General features: G+C 44.2%; 1 non-coding gene across 2 annotated transcripts in view; it reads right to left on the bottom strand.

The window, feature by feature from the left end:
• LOC112072836 (uncharacterized) overlaps positions 1–4,972 on the bottom strand; it is a 15,514-nt gene extending 10,542 nt beyond the window's left edge. For both annotated transcript variants that reach the window (XR_011476346.1, XR_011476345.1), the window contains exons 1-2: positions 4,807–4,972; positions 1,770–4,309 (exon numbers count right to left, since the gene is read on the bottom strand). This is a non-coding gene — a transcript (uncharacterized protein). The remainder of the gene's footprint in view (positions 1–1,769; positions 4,310–4,806) is intronic.
• Between the last annotated feature and the right edge of the window lie 15,275 nt (positions 4,973–20,247).

The following is a 20,247-nucleotide window of genomic DNA, read 5'->3' on the forward strand; positions in this document are numbered from 1 at the left end:
GTGTGTGAAAACCTTGTGAAGACTTACAGAAAACGTTTGACCTCTGTCATTGCCAGCAAAGGGTATATAACAAAGTATTGAGAAACTTTTGTTATTGACCAAATACCTATTTTTCACCATAATTTGCAAATAAATTCATTAAAAATCCTACAATGTGATTTTCTGGATTTTCCCCCCCTCATTTTGTCTGTCATAGTTGAAGTGTACCTATGATGAAAATTACAGGCCTCTCATCTTTTTAAGTGGGAGAACTTGCACAATTGGTGGCTGACTAAATACTTTTTTGCCCCACTGTATGCTGCCAAACATACCCTCATAAAACTGACTATCCTACCGATCCTTGATGTCATTTACAAAATAGCCTCCAACACTCTACTCAGCAAACTGGATGTAGTCTATTACAGTGCCATCTGTTTTGTCACCAAAGCCCCATATACTAACCACCACTGCGACCTGTATGCTCTCGTTGGCTGGCCCCTCGCTTCATATTCGTCACCAAACCCACTGGCTCCAGGTCATCTATAAAGTCTTTGCTAGGTAACGCCCCGCCTTTTCTCAGCTCACTGGTCACCATAGCAGCATGCGCTCTAGAAGTTATAGATCACTGGTCATCCCCAAAGCCAAGTGCTACTTTGGCAGCCTAACCTTCCAGTTCTCTGCTGCCAATCACTGGAACGAATTGCAAGTCACTGAAGCTGAAGACCTATATTTCCCTCTCTAACTTTAAGCATCAGCTGTCAGAGCAGCTTACCGATCATTGCACCTGTACACAGCCCATCTGTAAATAGCCCACCCAACTACCTCATCCCCATATTGTTATTTATCTTTTTGCTCCTTTGCACCCCAGTATCTCTACTTACATTCTTCTTCTGCACTATCCATCACTCCAGTGTTTAATTGCTAAATTGTAATTATTTTGCCACTATGGCCTGTTTATTGCCTTACCTCCCTAATCTTACATTTGCACACACTGTATATAGAGTTTTCTATTGTGTTATTGACTGTAAGTTAGTTTAACCCATGTGTAACTCTGTGTTGTACTGCTTTGCTTTATCTTGGCCAGGTCACAATTGTAAATGAGAACTTGTTCACAACTGGCCTACCTGGTTAAATAAAGGTGAAATAAAATAAAAGTAATTAATAACTTCACCATGTTCAAAGGGATATTCAATGTCCGCCTTTTTATTTTATACCCATCTACCAATAGCTGCCCTTATTTGCTTAGTATTGGAAAACGTCCCTGGTCTTTGTGGTTGAAACGGTGTTTGTAATTCACAACTCAACTGAGGGACCTTACAGATAATTTTGTGTGGGGTACAGATGAGGTAGTCATTCAAAAATTAAGTTAAACATTATTTCACAGAGCGAGTCCATGCAACCTATGTGACTTATTCACATTTTGAACTTATTTAGGCTTTCCATAATGAGGTTGAATACTTGACTCAAGACATTTCAGCTTTTCATTTTTTATTCATTTCTAATAACATAATTCCACTTTGACAGTATGGCCTATTGTGCATAGGTCTGTGACAAAATCTCAATTTAATCAATTTTAAATGTAGGCCATAACATAACAAAATGTGGAAAAAGTCAGGGGTGTGAATACTTTCTGAAGGCACTGTATGTAGCTGTGTCAACTAACGTTAGCTATAGCGAAATTCTGCAGGTAGGCCGACATGTTGGAAAACATGCTCTAACTCCAGTTAGCTAGCTAAAGAAACATGCACGCAATAGCAAGATAGGTTAATGTAAGACTCGCAGTTACTCACCCAAAAATGTGTTAGTGCAAACTTGTCCTCGAACCACCAGTTAGATAGCTGTCGACATGATGAAAGCTACTGGCTAGCTAATGTCAACATACCGTGTAGTCCAAACCCGACAAATATCAATATTTATAAATAATGCATTGCACATAACATTTATGTTTTCGCCAACGTTCAGATACAGTGGTGTCTGCCATAATTTTAAATGTTAGCTTATTGTATTCGTGATTCAATTGTTTTTTCTCCTCACTCAACATCCGGTAGGCCGGAAATGGCGTCGCGGTGCCTGCCTACCTCATCAAAGGTGGACAACCGGTGTAAAAGAATAAAAGTTTCCCAAAAAACTTAGTGCAGTGCGTATAAAATTATCAGGAGATAGAAAAAATATTCTGAAGACAACACCTATTTTTGTGTGTTATGTGCATTCACAAGTGACAAACTATGTCTGAGTGCTATCCCAAGCAATCAGTGAATACATGATCTACATTTCCATCATGCTCTCTTGGCAGAGGCTATAAAACAGACCCTGACTTGTAAAACAACTAACCAAAATCTAAATCTTAACCCTACCTCTAACCGTAACCCAATTTTAAGTATCTCTGGAGAAAAAAAATGTTTTGCAGGTCAGGAATGTCCGTATAGCCTTTTCCAGCTATCACTTATGGCTGCAGCTATTGCTTCGGTCCCTGAAATACGAAAAACACACAGATTATTACACCTTAGTTGCTACAAAGGAAAGGGAGAGAGCGGAAACAAAACAATATTTTATTCCAAGACCACAGAAATGGCTAAAAAGAACCAACATGTTCTTGTGATATGGCCAACGCGGCTTATACCAAATTTTCAGTAAAGCTACTGTAAAAAAAAACTACTGCATTTTCAAATGACAAACTTTCATACAATGTTTGTGGTTATCTGAACCATACAGACTGATTTGATACTGCATATGTAACATTTTCAATATCATTTGACAAACACACAAAAAAAAAAAAACTAGGCTACTGACAGATTAGTTGTAAATTGAGTAGTTAGATTAGAGTTAAACTGGTACCTTACAAAACGGGCCCATAACCCATAGAAGATGTTTGTCTGTTGCAAATGCAGAGGGTTCACATTGGGAATGCTTTTTGCACTGTTCATGTCTGTAGTACTGGGAGGGAAGAGGTTAATTGTTGGTATGACAGCTGACTTGGTTTGGTGAAGGAACTTTTATGCCGCATTCACGTGCTAGTCAGAACTAGGAAACACGGACATTTCCAATTTACTAACTGGTTGTTATACATGTGCCGTGTTCAACCAGTCAGCAAGTCGGAAATGTCAGAGTTTCCTAGTTCCGACTAGCACGAAAACGCATCCTCAATCACAAAACAGTCATCGTCTGAAACCTCAGTTTTTACAGAAATGGCAGACAACCCGGTGCCCCTATCCGGGCCTACTGCCTTGTGGTCGTATACAGTTACATTCGCTGAAGTTTGAATGTTGAACGCCAGCTCCTTGTCACCATTCCTTCGAGGAAAGGAGTATGGGTTGGTCCCCCCCTCCCCTTTTCTGTGACCATTGAGCTGTTTGCCAGACGTCAGACCCAGTTCCTGCGCAAAAAATGACTCTGCCATTGTGCAACGGTGCCTCTCAAGCAGCTTGACAGTTTGGAAGGGCTCCTGACAAACTCTACACTTCAAGTATTTTGTTCCAGAAGTCCCTGGAACGGGCTGCTGTGAGACCATATGCATCCCTAGCTGCAGCTCCCCATTGAACGGGTCAGGACAGTGCTGACGCTGGACAACCTTCTTAGCCTTCCCCGCAGGCTGTTTCCTGTTACTCAGCACTGTGGCAGTGGTAAATCTGGTTTCAGGAGTTGCCCGATATGAGCCACACTGGTGGTGGCCAGGCTGTGGTGACTTGTTGTTGCTGAGCAGGAGAACCCCGCACTGCAGGCAGCCATGGACTTTATTTCTTGCATGAGTGTTGTGGTGCCATACCAGTAAGTCTTTTGTTGCAAAGCCCAGTTCACAGTAGGCACACCTGTAGGGCTTTGTCCTTCCAAACTTGCGCAGGGTCTCCACCAACACAACTGGCTGGAATTGGTGCCAGAGGTCCGTTGTTGGGGCACTTTGACCAGGTGGAGGCTTTGTGGCTCGTGGCATAGGGGCCGATACCATCGGAGTCGGTCCAGGCTTAGCCCAGCTTCCCTGCCCCGCCGTCAATACCAGCCTCGAAAGCTGTTCCTTGTACTCTCTCTCCCTCTGATATGGTTCCTTCTTTATGGTGCTATAATTAATTACAGTGTGGCCTGGTTCATGTAATCCGCTGTGGTCCATCATATCAACATACATGGAGAACTCTGTTCCACAGGAGCAGATGTAACCAGCCGCAGGACAAAAGTGGTCATGAAATGAGGTTTGGTCTGGAAAGATCATTTCACAACTAAAGCAAAAAGGGGGTCCACCATCACCAAGCTCCCTTTCCCCTTTTACATTGTTCAGCTTTTGCATCTTGACCTGTCCTCGATGCGATGATTCATGTAGAATAGGGCCTCTCTGGAGTGTCTGAGGTAACGAAAGGATAATCGTTTAGAAAGCCTGTTCAACTGTACTTATGACAAATTATATATCAACAGGGAAGTATTGCATAAAAAGCGGGGCACATAATTAAGCAACACAACATTAGGTAGCTGTAGGGCGTGCTAACATTTAGACTTAAATAACTAACTTGTTAAGTAGTGTGATATTGATAATTTCACTATGTACCTAGCTAACACATTGGTCGTAAATCACTATGAAACGTCGTCACCCCAAGCCCGACGCTGGCCCACATTTGGGGGTCTTTGTTTCTTGGACCAGCGGGGTGTTCAAAAGCTTACACCCAATTTGCAAACTAAAACTTAATAATACATCGACACAAGTAATTATATTTGACATATATACCTATCTATGTTGCTAGCTAGCTATCCAGCCTAGGAAATGTTTGTTAATATAGCTAGCTAACTAAAGTCAGCTATCCATCCCCAAAACATAGCTAGTCTAGCTAACGTTAGCAGCATTACCTTACACCGGCGTGTCACTGCTGTCCACGTTCATATTACTGCCATTGATATAAAATTCGAACATTTGTAACTTTGCTATAATATTGCTACGTAGCTTTATTCATATTTCATATCCTTATCGGCTGAATTTTGGGACGCGGCAGCGAGGTGGAAAATACAACTTACTTCGTTTCGTTGGCGGGTAAACGTCCAAATGCAATGTAACACTGCCGCCTGTCGGGTTGGAGTATGCAAATTGATTAGTTGAGTCAAAGATTAAGAGGCGAAGCGAGAGGGATTACTCCGCCCAAAATCTGTCCACAGAACATTAATTATAAAGCAAGGGAGAAGTTTTTGTATGGGGTCAATGAGTGTCGAATTTAGTCAAGATAAAATTAATATCGGTTTTGATACGTGAGGTTGACTTGATCTAATAGAAGTTTCGTAATGCTTAGGTTGTAAAAAGTGTAACGACATAAGTGAGACGCACAGGACATCCCGGCAACTGTGGAGTTATCCCTGGTGAAATGTGAGACTATGTATATTTATGAAGCCAGCATAACATCTCAATCTCCATTGAAAACAGACGGTTGACGTCAACAACCCTAGTTGAATATTCAAAATTATATTAAAATGACGAGTTGTATCCACCAATCCAAAGATAATAGGCGGGAGCTTGACATCCCGCTGTTCCACTCTGTGGACAACGAATCTCATTGTTAGGGTAGAGACAAGTATCGTGTAATTATATCCAGTATCTCTGGTTGAGTCTGGTAATGTGTGAATGAGGGGAGCTAGCCTAGTACAAACCTAGTTTACATTCCGTTTCGCTACCCAGAATGTAAATTCGTGAGATCAGGATGGTTTGTACGCTAGGAAGAAGGCAAATGCTCAAATTATCAACATATTCATTATCAGACATGCATTCCTAAAAACAACTTTTTAAGCCTTGATGGTTAACCAGTCAGTCCCCCTGTGACCCATTTACATTTCACCAAATGAAGATTCTGTAAATAGTATATAGCCTTTACCTCTTACATCATTCGTGGCACACAAAAACTGACATTAGCCCCCTAGTCGATTGACGCACCGTTGCATTAATCTAAAAAACTTTTAATAAAAAATCCCCATCAAAAGTCAGTTTAAACTAGAGATGTTTTTTGTTGTTGTTGCATCTGATGCATCTCAATCCACCGCATCCCCCAGTGTCGCACTTCCGCATCTGCAGTGAAATAGCTTGAGTACCGTTTGTCAGACCATGAGACAACCCGAAAACAGGTCTACTCACAAAAACTTCTGTAGTCTGAACGGTTTGACCGAAACAACTATTATGACCACTTTTTGGAAAGGGGATACTCTCACAAACACAAGTGTCGAGACTCGTCTGAAGTCGGTAAGGTCGACGTGTACACTTTGTATGGTAGCATTCGAACCGTTTGGGTGACAAACTAATAGGACCCCACATAACTTAAAGCATTTTTTGCTTTTCATGTACCAAATACATTTAACATTCAATAGGTTTCCATTGCATTCTTAACTTGTGTGGCATGTTTTCTTTTATCGACATTTGAACATTTTACCAAGACATTTGCTGTTTCCATCAGGCCTGTCGTGAGTATATTTCTGCATCAGGTAATTCATACACATAAAATGGTTGGAAACCTGGTTAGTGACAACAATCAACTCAAATCTTTCATCTCGGAATGGGGCTTTATTAAAACAAGGAGCAACACACTACATGCTATTTCCTATACATTTCTGTTTTGATGGAAGTGTTCAAATATATACACACAAAAGTATGTGGACAGCCCTTCAAATTAGTGGATTCGGCTATTTCAGCCACACTCGCTGCTGACAAGCTCATAAAATCAAGCACACAGCCATGCAATCTCCATAGACAAACACTGACAGTAGAATGGCCTTACTGAACAGCTCAGTGACTTTCAAAGTAGTACCGTCATAAGATGCCACTTTTCCAACAAGTCAGTTCATGAAATGTCTGCCGTTAGAGCCGCCCTGGTCAACTGTAAGTGCTTTTATGTGAAGTGGAAACATCTAGCTCACAGAACGGAACCACCGAGTGCTGAAGCACGTAAAAATCGTCTGTCCTCGGTTGCAACACTCACTACCAAGCTTCCAGAGACAGTTTGGAACAACATCAGCACAAGAACTGTTAGTCGGGAGCTTCATGAAATGAGGTTCGATGGCCGAGCAGCCGCACACAAGCCTAAGATCACCATGAGCAATGCCAAGAATCGGCTGAAGTGGTGTAAAGCTCGCCGCCATTGAAGCAGTGGAAACATGCTCTCTGGAGTGTTGAATCACGCTTAACCATCTGGCAGTCCGAAAGACGAATCGGGGTTTGGTGGATGCCAGGAGATTGCTACGTGCCCCAATACATAGTGCCAACTGTAAAGTTTGGTGGAGGAGGAATAATGGTCTGGGGCTGTTTTTCATGGTTGGGGTTAGAACCCTTAGTTCCAGTGAAGGGAAATCGCAACGTTACAGCATACAATGACATTCTTGACGATTCTGTGCTTTAACTTTGTGGCAACAGCTTGGGGAAGGCCCTTTCCTGTTTCAGCAAAACAATTCCCCTGTGCACAAAGTGAGGTCCATACAGAAATGGTTTGTCGAGATTGGTGTAGAAGAACTTGACTGCACAGAGCCCTGACCTCAACCCCATCGACCACCTTTGGGATAAATGGCAACACCGACTGTGAGCCAGGCCTTATCACCCAACATCAGTGCCCGACCTCACTAATGCTCGTGGCTGAATGGAAGCAAGTCCCCTCAGCAACGTTCCAACATCTACATGAAAGCCTTCCCAGAAGAGTGGATTCTGTTATAGCAGCAAAGGGGGCAACTCCATATTAATGCCCATGATTTGGGAATGAGTTCGACGAGCAGGTGTGCACATACTTTGTAGTGTATATTCACTTACAAATTGTTTTCTCCCAAATGCACTGATAGCTACCACACTAAGATATAACCATCAATGTTTTTTCACAACCTAAAATAGCACTTGAACAATAAGTGGTACATTTTAATAATGGCTGAAGAGGAGTTAAAGGGATACTTCAGGATTTTGGCAATGAAGCCCTTAAATTTATTTCCCAGAGTCAGATTAACATGTCGATACCATTTTTATGTCTCTCCATGCAGTTTGAAGGAAGTTGCTAACTAGCATTAGCGCAATGATGAAGTCTACAGTAACTACCTCGAAATTCCTTCATAGTGGGGAAGTAGATAAAGGGCTTCATTGCCAAAATCCCAAAGTATCCCTTTAAGAACAAGCTAAGAACATCATTGCATTTTACAGCACAATACAACAGTTTACAACTATGGCCATGAAAATAGGTTCAAGTGAGCAAGAAAAGTCTACTGATAGACAGTGAAAATAGAATTCCAAAGCTAGAATAGTAAATATATTATTTATATGCGTTACACAAGACAATTAAATCCCTCAAATCAATAACAGATCTTGCCAAAAACATTTTGCTAAAATTCTTGTTCATATATGTTCTGTTGGATTCATGATGCTTTCAGATTATTCATTCTCATTGTGTAAACCTGGCCCGCTGTGTCTCCAGACAAAATCAATGGACCTTTCTGCGCGTGGTCTTTCAGTGACCGTAGGCTGCGCGATAGAGGGCGCTGCAGATGACGCCAGCGAAACGAGTTTTTGGTCTGCTTCATGTGTTATGCCAGGTGTTTCTGGAGTTCCCTCCACAGCTGCCAAACACAGCGCACGCCCACAAGGGCAACGGCATTGGCGCTTGAAGCAGGCTTGCACATTCCATTTAGTTGGTGAAACTGGAGGCTGAGGCCATTGGGGAAGTCCATGCCCTGCCAGCGCGAACAGTGCGTTTGCCTTCGACTGAAACAGCTCCTTTGTCACCTTTACACCGATTCCAGGAGAGGTGCTTAGCCAGCGCCGCCGGACTGGCCAAAAGGTGTTGCCTGCCATCGTATGCCACACACAGCGCGGCCTGTGGCTTCCAGGCTTCCGCAGAGGTGTTGATTTGGCTGAGGGCCCGGCCTGTTTACTGCGCCAGAGAGTGCTTGCTGGGGCGTTATGCTCGCTGCTTGGCAGAGGCTTTGCCCGACGTTGCACGCGGCCTGCTGTGGAAAACCTCAGCCAGTGAGGTGAGGAGCGCTGCTGTTGTCATTCCCCCATACATCTTGGTCGAGGCGCATGCATGCTGCACTTGTAGGTTGGAACTTCATGTTGCTGCCCAGGAACTCAGTGTCTCACGCCATGTGGCGGCAGGGGTAATTAGGACTCCTGTGCATGCCTTTTTGCAAATGCGTCTAGGAGGTAGCCGTGGGGAAGTGAACCTGCCCACACTCAAACATCGTCACTCTTCACTGGGAAGACATTTGGGGCAATGACATTATCACATACCCGCCCAGTAATCCTTCGCGGTGCCCAAATCTGAACGTCCTCCAGATTACCCGTTTTCCCGACTTTACTTCTGTGCACACGACGACGTCTCGTGCGTTGCCTGGGCGTGCTTGAATATGCCCTGTCCTTATAGTCAGATCTCGACCTCTGTATGATTCTATTCTACACCGTCTCCTCTACTTAACTTTCCACTTGGTGACGCCGGCTCTACCTCGAACCCGGTGACACCAGCGCTACCAATCTCTCGATGACGCAGCGACCTCGTGGAGCAGCGCGGGGTGGTGACCGTCGGTAACCGGTGACGCAGCGCTACTTCGTTAACCCGGGTGACGGGCATGCTACCTTGGTGTAACCCGGTGGCTGCAGTGCTACCCCGCGCCCTGAGTGAGAGAGGAGAGGAGCGCGCAACAGCCCAAAGCGAGGAGGGAACTATACACATCCGTCAAAGGGCTGTGCGCGCCGTGAAGAGAAAGTAGCCCGATGTATAAGGGGCGGAACCCCAATATGGCATGTGGCTACCGACAGCCCCGACAAAGTGCGAAGAGGCGTGGGCTCTTAAGTCTGCCCCGTGTGGAGAAGAAGACAGGTGTGCGCGCAGCCTTCCTTATTGTCAGCTCAAATCTAGGCAGATAATCTATTCGGATTAAAGCTCCTTCCACAGAGCATAGCAATCGAATTGGAATTGACCCTTGTTGACTTTCTGTGCTACCGCAGGAAAGTAGATTTGTGGCAAAGAATGACCTATTATCCACACAGCCTTTGATGTTTTTTAAGTGCCAACCTCACTGTACGTTTCTCGACATCTATAGCAGGGAAAGACGTCTAGCGACATCTTTTATGAAATAAGGCACGCCATCCTTTGGACTTACATGAGCCCTGAGAAAATAGGTTCTTGAAGCATTAAGATCATCGTCAGTCTTCGGCATCTACTGCCTCAATCAGAACGCAGATCTCAGAATCATCTAAAGGCCATTGTCCATTCTCCATCGCTACTTCTGGTTTAAAACTTTACTTTCTGCTTTGCTCCCGGCTTCATCCTCACGCCAATCTCTCTTTGCTGCTAGGATGTTGAACATCTCACATGAATCAATTGGTCTCTTGGATGTTACATGCCTTAGAACTTTGGGAGATAAGGATGAGGTATAATTAGTGGAACGGGACCCATGGGGTCAACAGGAAACTGTGGATATGCCCTTACGATTCTGCACGGAAAGATCACCTCCTCCTGGTTATCTGAACGAAGTGCTGTCAGTCCGCACCAGCATGATTTTCTGGGGAAAGAGCCTGGATGAAGCTTGGTGACAGGCTCCTGCTTGAATGTGTTTCCCCAGATATGCCAGTATTTTATGTTACAGGGCAGAGTTTGAGGCATGCTGAAGAGGATGGGGTGGCCCCTGACCGCTGCACATTGACGATATACCACGGGCAGAGTGTGCCGTGCACACTTCGCAAAAGTAAGGCGTCCTAGCTTTGTAACACTTGGAAGCTTCTTTGCGGTTGTCTTACTTGCTTCTGGAATGATGCAGTCTTTTCTGAGTAGGAGTGGCGATTACTCCCCACTGTAGGGCGGTTTTTTTTTGTGGAAGCCAGGACAGATGTTTGGTCTCGAAGGGGTGGTCTTTTCAATATCAGTTGTTTACAGTATGACGCGACACACTTCACTATCTCCTTCCTGTGAAGGCTATGATTACTTGTGCAACGCTGCGTCCGATAGTCTCTGAAAAACACTGTCGGCAGCGGCCACAATTGGATACCTCTCCCCTGTGTGGCCCTGTTTCTAGAAATCAATAAGCTTTGGCGGCGTCTTCCACAAGAACTACTACAGGCAGAAGGTCTGAGTCAAAGATATGATACCACTTACGTGCCGTACGATGGACTGGCCCCTTTTTTTTTTTACTTGTCTTTGCCCCAGACTCTGTAAGCAGGCTGTACTTAACTGGCCAATAGAGGCCCTGGTTGGATGCTGCCTGTTTGTTTGGATTGTGACATCACCTCCACTTGTATAAGCTCTCTTTTGGGGACCACAAAGTCTCCTTTCTTTAATAGGGTAGGTTGAGAGGTTATGGATAACGTTTCATGTAGGCATTTGCTATCATCTTTCATTATTGTTCATTCTTAGGTGCCGTCGGGCATCTTCTGAAAGCAGTGTACGACAGCTGCATCAGCGTCTCATCCTGGAACGGATCGTCCCCAGTCTTTTTCCGTTCTTTCTTCTTTTTTTTTCTCTCCCGTTTCCTCATTGTTTTTTTTCTTCTTTTTTTTTTCATTTTTTTTTTTTTTTTCCTTTTTTTTTTTTTTTTTTTCCTTTTTTTTTTTTTTTTTTTTCATGTTCCTGTGCAGTTAGAGATGTTTCTCAGGTTGGTCAAGCCCATCAGGCTGTAATCTTGCTCACTTGCGCCTGGAGGGAGGTTGTTCAGCTCTGGAGGTCTTGGTTAGGGCAATAAACCCATTATTTGTATAGACTTCAGGAACAGTGGATGTGCCTATTAAGCTGTGGAGAATTGAACTAGGAATGACAGGAGATAGGGGTGAGGATGGGAGGGGGGCGAGGCCCAAAATGGTTTGGCTAAGGGTTGGCTGAGGGGAGATTGGTTGAACCTGCCCAACCAGACTGCATTCTTCTTGGCTCGAATATCTGGCATCAGTCGTCTGGTCTGCTGCTGGGGGTGAGACATGAGATCTTTTATGCTCCAGCATTTCATTAAAGTTCTGAAACTCATCCCACAATCACAGATAAAAAGAGAGGGAGCTGGAGTCTCAGTAGTGCTTTGCAGCAGTGCTGGTCTTGGAGCTCCTTGTTGAAAACACTTCACCACAGTGAGTGCAGAGAGGCTGCTTCTCAGATTGTGGTGGTGCTTGTCATATTGAACTGCATGAGAAGCTTGGTGCACCAACAAAGATGCCAATCCAGTAAAGTGGCTGAACAAGCCACACAGCGATACATTTAGGATGAGGTACTTCCCTGAAGGCCAAGCATTGTGGTACAAGACAGTCACAGTACAAAAGGGGGCTCAGGTGTCCTCAACTGGCTGATCTTGGGTTGTCAGTTTCTCGAAAATAAAGAAAACACATTTGTCAGGAATATATGATATAATATCTCCTCAAACAATGTGTGTGTGTGTGTGTGTGTATATATATATTATACACACACCACACACAACACACACACAGTGTGTGTGATCTGTAAACTGTATTTTGCTTGGATTGAGTTGAGATTCATTCATATAATATAATATATATATATTATATATACACACACACTCAAAAAAATAAAGGGAACACAAAATAATACATCCTAGATCTGAATGAATGAAATATTCGTATTAAATACTTTTTCTTTACATAGTTGAATGTGCTGACAACAAAATCACACAAAAATTATCAATGGAAATCAAATTTATCACCCATGGAGGTCTGGATTGTTTGAGTCACACTCAAAATTAAAGTGGAAAACCACATTACAGGCTGATCCAACTTTGATGTAATGTCCTTAAAACAAGTCAAAATGAGGCTCAGTAGTGTGTGGCCTCCACGTGCCTGTATGCACTCCCTACAACACCTGGGCATGCTCCTGATGAGGTGGCGGATGGTCTCCTGAGGGATCTCCTCCCAGACCTGGACTAAAGCATCTGCCAACTCCTGGACAGTCTGTGGTGCAACGTGGCGTTGGTGGATGGAGCGAGACATGATGTCCCAGATGTGCTCAATTGGATTCAGGTCTGGGGAACGGGCGGGCCAGTCCATAGCATCACTGCCTTCCTCTTGCAGGAACTGCTGACACACTCCAGCCACATGAGGTCTAGCATTGTCTTGCATTAGGAGGAACCCAGGGCAAACCGCACCAGCATATGGTCTCACAAGGGGTCTGAGGATCTCATCTCGGTACTAATGGCAGTCAGGCTACCTCTGGCGAGCACATGGAGGGCTGTGCGCCCCCAAAGAAATGCCACCCCACACCATGACTGACCCACGCCAAACCGGTCATGCTGGAGGATGTTGTAGGCAGCAGAACGTTCTCCACGGCATCTCCAGACTCTTTCACGTGCTCAGTGTGAACCTGCTTTCATCTGTGAAGAGCACAGGGCGCCAGTGGCGAATTTGCCAATCTTGGTGTTCTCTGGCAAATGCCAAACGTCCTGCACGGTGTTGGGCTGTAAGCACAACCCCCACCTGTGGACGTCGGGCCCTCATACCACCTCATGGAGTCTGTTCTGACCGTTTGAGCAGACACATGCACATTTGTGGCCTGCTGGAGGTCATTTTGCAGGGCTCTGGCAGTGCTCCTCCTGCTCCTCCTTGCACAAAGGCGGAGGTAGCGGTCCTGCTGCTGGGTTGTTGCCCTCCTCCACGTCTGATGTACTGGCCTGTCTCCTGGTAGCGCCTCCATGCTCTGGACACTACGCTGACAGACACAGCAAACCTTCTTGCCACAGCTCGCATTGATGTGCCATCCTGGATGAGCTGACTACCTGAGCCACTTGTGTGGGTTGTAGACTCCGTCTCATCGTACCACTAGAGTGAAAGCACCGCCAGCATTCAAAAGTGACCAAAACATCAGCCAGGAAGCCATAGGAACTGAGAAGTGGTCTGTGGTCACCACCTGCAGAACCACTCCTTTATTGGGGGTGTCTTGCTAATTGCCTATAATTTCCACCTGTTGTCTATTCCATTTGCACAACAACATGTGAAATTTATTGTCAATCAGTGTTGCTTCCTAAGTGGACAGTTTGATTTCACAGAAGTGTGATTGACTTGGAGTTACATTGTGTTGTTTAAGTGTTCCCTTTATTTTTTTGAGCAGTGTATATTACTTAGTTTCTGAAACTATTTACCAAATGACCTAGCCTACATTCTTATTTGTAATTCAATATGCTCAGGTTCCTTCAATCTCAGCAATGATTATATAATATACACCATAACACTTCAGCTACACTGATGTCATGAGGATACCAGGGCCACCTATTGAGATGAGCCTTTTGTTCAGTAAATCAGGTAATACATGAGGTGAAAAGGAGACTGGAGTGCAACTTTAAGTTAATAGATTTGATTCATGTATAAAGACTGGATTAGTGGCATATGACGCACCCATGCGAGGCTTGCCCGCAAAAAGGTTTAAAATTACAGGAAAATATCTATAAAACTTACTAAATTCTCTCAGCCTCAAGGCAAAATGTGTAGAATAGCATGAGAAGCTATAAAACGGCAAAACAAATTCTCTGTCCCATGGAAAAAGTGTAGAATTGTGCTCTTCATGGATGAAACCCGGTATTAACTGTACCGGGCAGACGGCAGTGGGCCGGTGTAGTGTGGGCAAGCGGTTTGCTGATGTCAATGTTGTGAACAGAGTGTCTCATGGTAGCGTTGGGGTGATGATATGGGTAGAATTAGGCTATGGACAACGAACACAATTGCATTTTATCGATGGTAATTTGAATGCAGAGATACCGTTACAAGCAGTGGTGTAAAGTACTTAAGTAAAAACATTTTAAAGTACTCCATTAGTCGTTTTTTGGGGTATCTGTACTTTTTATATTTTTATAACCTTTACGTCACTATATTCCTAAAGAGAATAATGTACTTTTTACTCCACATATTTCCCGTGACACCCAAAAGTACACGTTACATTTTTAATGCTGAGCAAGACAGAAAATGGTCCAATTGACACATTATCAAGATAACATTTACAAATGCTTTGTTTATAAATGATGTCTGAGTGTTGGTGTGCCCCTGGCTATCCGAAAAAAAAACACACAAAAAAACAAAGACAACTTTGCGTCTGGTTTACGCAATACCTGTACAAAAGGAATACTTATGTGAGAATGCTATTCATTGACTACAGCTCAGCGTTCAACACCATAGTACCCTCAAAGCTCATCACTAAGCTAAGGATCCTGGGTCTAAACACCTCCCGCTGCAACTGGATCCTGGACTTACTGACGGGCTTCCCCCAGGTGGTGAGGGTAGTAAACACATCTGCCACGCTGATCCTCAACACTGGAGCTCCCCAGGGGTGTGTGCTCAGTCCCCTCCTGTACTCCCTGTTCACCCACGACTGAATGGCCAGGCATGACTCCAACACCATCATTAAGTTTGCAGACGACAACAGTGGTAGGCCTGATCACCGACAAGACAGCCTATAGGGAGGAAGTCAAAGACCTGGCTGGGTGATGCCAGAATAACAACCTATCCCTCAACGTAACCAAGACTAAGGCGATTATTGTGGACTACAGGAAAAGGAGGACCGAGCACTCCCCCATTCTCATTGATGGGGCTGTAGTGGAGCAGGTTGAGAGCTTCAAGTTCCTTGGTGTCCACATCAACAACAAACTAGAATGGTCCAAACACACCAAGACAGTCGTGACGAGGACACAACAAAGCCTATTCCCCCCTCAGGAAACTAAAAAGATTTGACATGGGTCCTCAGATCCTCAAAAGGTTTTACAGCTGCAACACCGAGAGCATCCTGACTGGTTGCATCACTGACTGGTACAGCAATTGCTCGGCCTCTAACCGCAAGGCACTACAGAGGGTAGTGCGTACCCCCCAGTACATCACTGGGGCTAAGCTGCCTGCCATCCAGGACCTCTACACCAGGCGGTGTCAGAGGAAGGCCCTAAAAATTGTCAAAGACCCCAGCCATCCCAGTCATAGACTGTTCTCTCTACTACCACATGGCAAGTGGTACCAGAGTGCCAAGTTTAGGACAAAAAGGCTTCTCAACAGTTTTTACCCCCAAGCCATAAGACTCCAGAACAGGTAATCAAATGGCTACCCGGACTATTTGCATTGTGTCCCCCCCCCCCCCCCCTCTTTTTACATTGCGCTACTCTGTTTATCATATATGCATAGTCACTTTAACTATACACTCATGTACATATTACCTCAATTGGGCCGACCAACCAGTGCTCCCGCGCATTGGCTTAACCGGGCGATCTGCATTGTGTCCCACCCACCAACCCCTCTTTTACGCTACTGCTACTCTTTGTTCGTCATATATGCATGGTCACTTTAACCATATGTACATACTACCGCAATCAGCCTGACTAACCGGTGTCTGTATGTAGCCTCGCTACTTTTATAGCCTGTCTTTTTACTGTTGTTTTATTTCTTTACCTACCTATTGTTCACCTAATACCTTTTTTGCACTATTGGTTAGAGCCTGTACGTAAGCATATCACTGTAAGGTCTACACCTGTTGTATTCGGCGCACGTGACAAATAAACTTTGATTTGATATGAGGAATTTCTAAAATATTTACACCTTTACTTTTGATACGTAAGTAAATTTGAGCAATTACTTACGTATATTTAAAACAAAATACTTTCAAACTTTTACTTAAGTAGGATTTTATTGGGTGACTTACTTGAGTCCTTTTCTATTACAGTATCTTTACTTTTACACAAGTATGACAATTGGATACTTTTCCCACCACTGTTTACGAGATCCTGAGGCCCATTGTTGTGCCATTAATCCGCCGCTTTCGCCTCAGGTTTCTGCATGATAAAGCACGGCCCCATGGCGCAGGGGATCTGTACACAATTCTTGGAAGCTGAAAATGTCGCAGTTCTTCCACGGCTTACATAATGATAGGGTTGCAAAGGGTTGCAAACTTTCCGTAATTTTTAAATGGCAAGTTAAGCCCGGGAATTTTGCTTAAATGCATAAAAAAAAGTTAGCTTATAACAGTGAACCTTTTTTGTGGGATACACAGGCAATTCTAGGTCATGTGGCATATTTGCAAACACTGTGCCAAATCATATGTGAGGAATGCAACAAAGATGCAGAATCATCTGGCCAAGTGCATAAAGTTCCCTCAATGCTCACAACAAGCAACCTCGGACAAAAGTCCCTCTACTTCTATTCGATGTGAAAATGACGAATCAGACACCTTACCGATAGCAACAGCTCATGGTCCTCCTGGAATCAGAAGTTTCTTTGACTCAATGGAGGAACGTAGTCAGAGAAATGCTGATGAATGTCTTGCTCGAGCTGTGTTTGCAACTGATTCACCTCTGATGCTCACAGGCAATGTGTATTGGAAGAGATTTCTGAATGTTATTTGTCCAGTATACACCCCTCCAACCAGACATGCTTTAGCTACTCATTTGCTGGATGCAGAGTTCAACAGAGTTCAAGCAAATCATAGAGAATGCAGACTATTGCAATCATCTCTGATGGGTGGTCGAATGTTCGTGGGCAAGGAATAATTAATTACATCATCTCCACCCCTGAACCAGTATTCTACAAGAACACAGGCACAACAAACACACTGGTCTCTATGATGCAGATGAGCTGAAGGCAGTCATCACTCACCTTGGACTACAGAAGGTATTTGCACTGGTGACAGACAATGCTGCAAACATGAAGGCTGCCTGGTCGAAAGTGGAGGAGTCCTACCCTCACATCACACCAATTGGCTGATGCTCATGGATTGAATCTGCTCCTCAAGGAAATCATGGCACTGAAAACAATGGATACACTGTACAAGAGAGCCAAGGAAATGGTTAGGTATGTGAAGGGTCATCAAGTTATAGCAGCAATAAACCGCACCAAGCAAAGTGAGAAGAATAAGACCACCACATTGAAGCTGCCCAGCAATACCCGTTGGGGTGGTGTTGTCATCATGTTTGACAGTCTCCTGGAGGGGAAGGTGTCTCTCCAAGAAATGGCCACCCCCACAGTCTGCCGATATGGATAGCCCGATCAAGAGGATCCTCCTGGAGGATGTATTTTGGGAGAGAGTGGTAAGCAGCCTCAAACCTATAGCAGTAGCCATTGCACGGATCGAGGGAGACAACGCAATTGTCTGATGTTCAGACTCTGCTTGCAGATGTAAGAGAAGAAATCTGTACTGCCCTGCCCTTTTCACTGTTGCTCCAAGCAGAGGAAACTGCAGTTCTGAAATGCATCAAAAAGCGTGCAGACTTCTGCCTGAAGCCCCAAGTATGCTGGACCCCAAGTATGCAGGCAAGAGCATCCTGTCTGGTGCAGAGAACAACAAAACCTATGGTGTCATCACTACCGTGTCTCGCCACCTTGGCCTGGATGAGGGCAAGGTTCTTGGCAGTCTGGCAAAGTACACTTCCAAGCAAGGGCTTTGGGATGGAGATGCAATATGGCAGTCGTGCCAACATATCTCATCAGCCACCTGGTGGAAGGGACTCTGTGGATCTGAGGCTCTTTCCCCTGTTGCCTCCATCTCCCCCCCCAAATCCCACCAACATCAGCCGCCTCAGAGCGCAACTGGTCTTGTTTGGGAACAGACAAAAGCAGGCAACCGGCTGACCAATACAAGGGCTGAAAACATTGGTGGCCATCCGGGCAAATTTGAGGCTTTTTGAGCCTGACAACGAGCCATCCTCAACAAGGTTGGAAAGTGACCGTGTGGATGAGGCCTCAGAGTCTGATGTTCAAGAGGTGGACATTGAGGAGGTCCAGGGAGAAGACATGGAAGCCTGAGAGGAAGACAACTAAAGCTTTAGTTTCTAGACTATCATTTTACAGATGTTGAAAACGTTTTTGGAAGATGCAATCATTCAAAATTCCCTTTTGTTGTTCAGTGAAATCATCCCATGTGAAGAGTTCATTAATTTAATTAAAGTTCATTTTGTAACAATTGTTGCTTTTTTTCTATTGGAAGGATTTAATAATTTGCAATTATGTCTACTMATGGTAAAAGGTTTATGTTTCCGTCTCCATATGATATGGTAAATATATCCAATGCAAAAAACATCTACATTTAAACAGTATTAATATTAATTTGCATACTTCTGTTAATTCCCACGTTAAGTTTCCACCTCTGAATATTCCCCAAAATGTCCAACCCCACATACTGACCAGACATGTCACGCATTGAGCAAGTTTGGGATGTCCTGGATCGACGTGCACGACAGCATGTTCCAGTTGCCACCAATATCCAGCATTTCGCACAGCCATTGAAGAGGAGAGGGACAGCATTCCACAATCAACAGCCTGATCAACTCTATGCCAAAGAGATGTGTCTCGCTTCATACGGCAAATGGTGGTCACAACAGACACTGACTGGTTTTCTGATCCATGGCCTACTTTAAAAATGACTAACCGATGCATATCTATATTCCCAGTCATGTGAAATCTATAGATTAGAGCGGTAGGGTCTAATGAATTTATTTCAATTGACTGATCCTTTTATATACTGCGACCCAGTCAAATCTTTCAAATTGTTGCATGTTGCGCTTATATTTTTGTTCAGTGTACATCTCATTCTTTTTACAGTTCCACTGGATGATGTAAATAAATATTGTTAACTATCAATGGTTCGTGACTTGTGTCATGTGATATAGGTGGCTTATTGTTAACCGTTTCCTATATACTATTGGCTGCCTAGTGATTGCAACATTGTAACTCTCCAATATGAATAGTTGGCAATGTTTAGTTTCCAAGTGCTACTGAAAAAGTGGAACAGTTTCAAACATCAAATATGGAAACCGCATGTTTGACTCCGTTTCATTAATTAATTACAGCCAATACAATGGGCCTGTTCTCCTATAACTCCTCCCACCAGCCAACACTGGTGGAAACGCATCTAACCCGCTGGCTCCTGAAGCCCCTGTCCCCATGAAGCCAACACTGGTGGAAACGCATCTAACCCGCTGGCTCCTGAAGCCCCTGTCCCCATGAGCTCCCGAGTAGCTAATGTGAGCTTTTTTTAGAAGAAAACAGATGATATGAATCAAACTGTAGCTAGCTAGCATGCCCTCCACGTTATTGGGGTGTGGGAAGGTCAGATTCGTATTTACATTTTATCTTAACATTCATTGAAATTGGTGGTTACTACTGGTTTCAGATCTGCCATGTTTTCTGTTCAGGTAAGAGCTCAGTGTGTTGTCACGACCTGTCAATACTCATGAATATTCATGAAATTGCCTCGCGCATCTGCAGTAACGCACCCGTGCATCACATTGGTTCCTGCATTTGAGAAAGACATTCATGCTTGTGTGACACTTTTGAATGTGGCTAAAATAGGGAAATAAAAACTCTGATAATACTTTTCACTCCAGACTGCTATGTACCGG

Source organism: Salvelinus sp. IW2-2015, unplaced genomic scaffold (assembly GCF_002910315.2).
Source record: "Salvelinus sp. IW2-2015 unplaced genomic scaffold, ASM291031v2 Un_scaffold2058, whole genome shotgun sequence".
NCBI classification, from domain to species: domain Eukaryota; kingdom Metazoa; phylum Chordata; class Actinopteri; order Salmoniformes; family Salmonidae; genus Salvelinus; species Salvelinus sp. IW2-2015.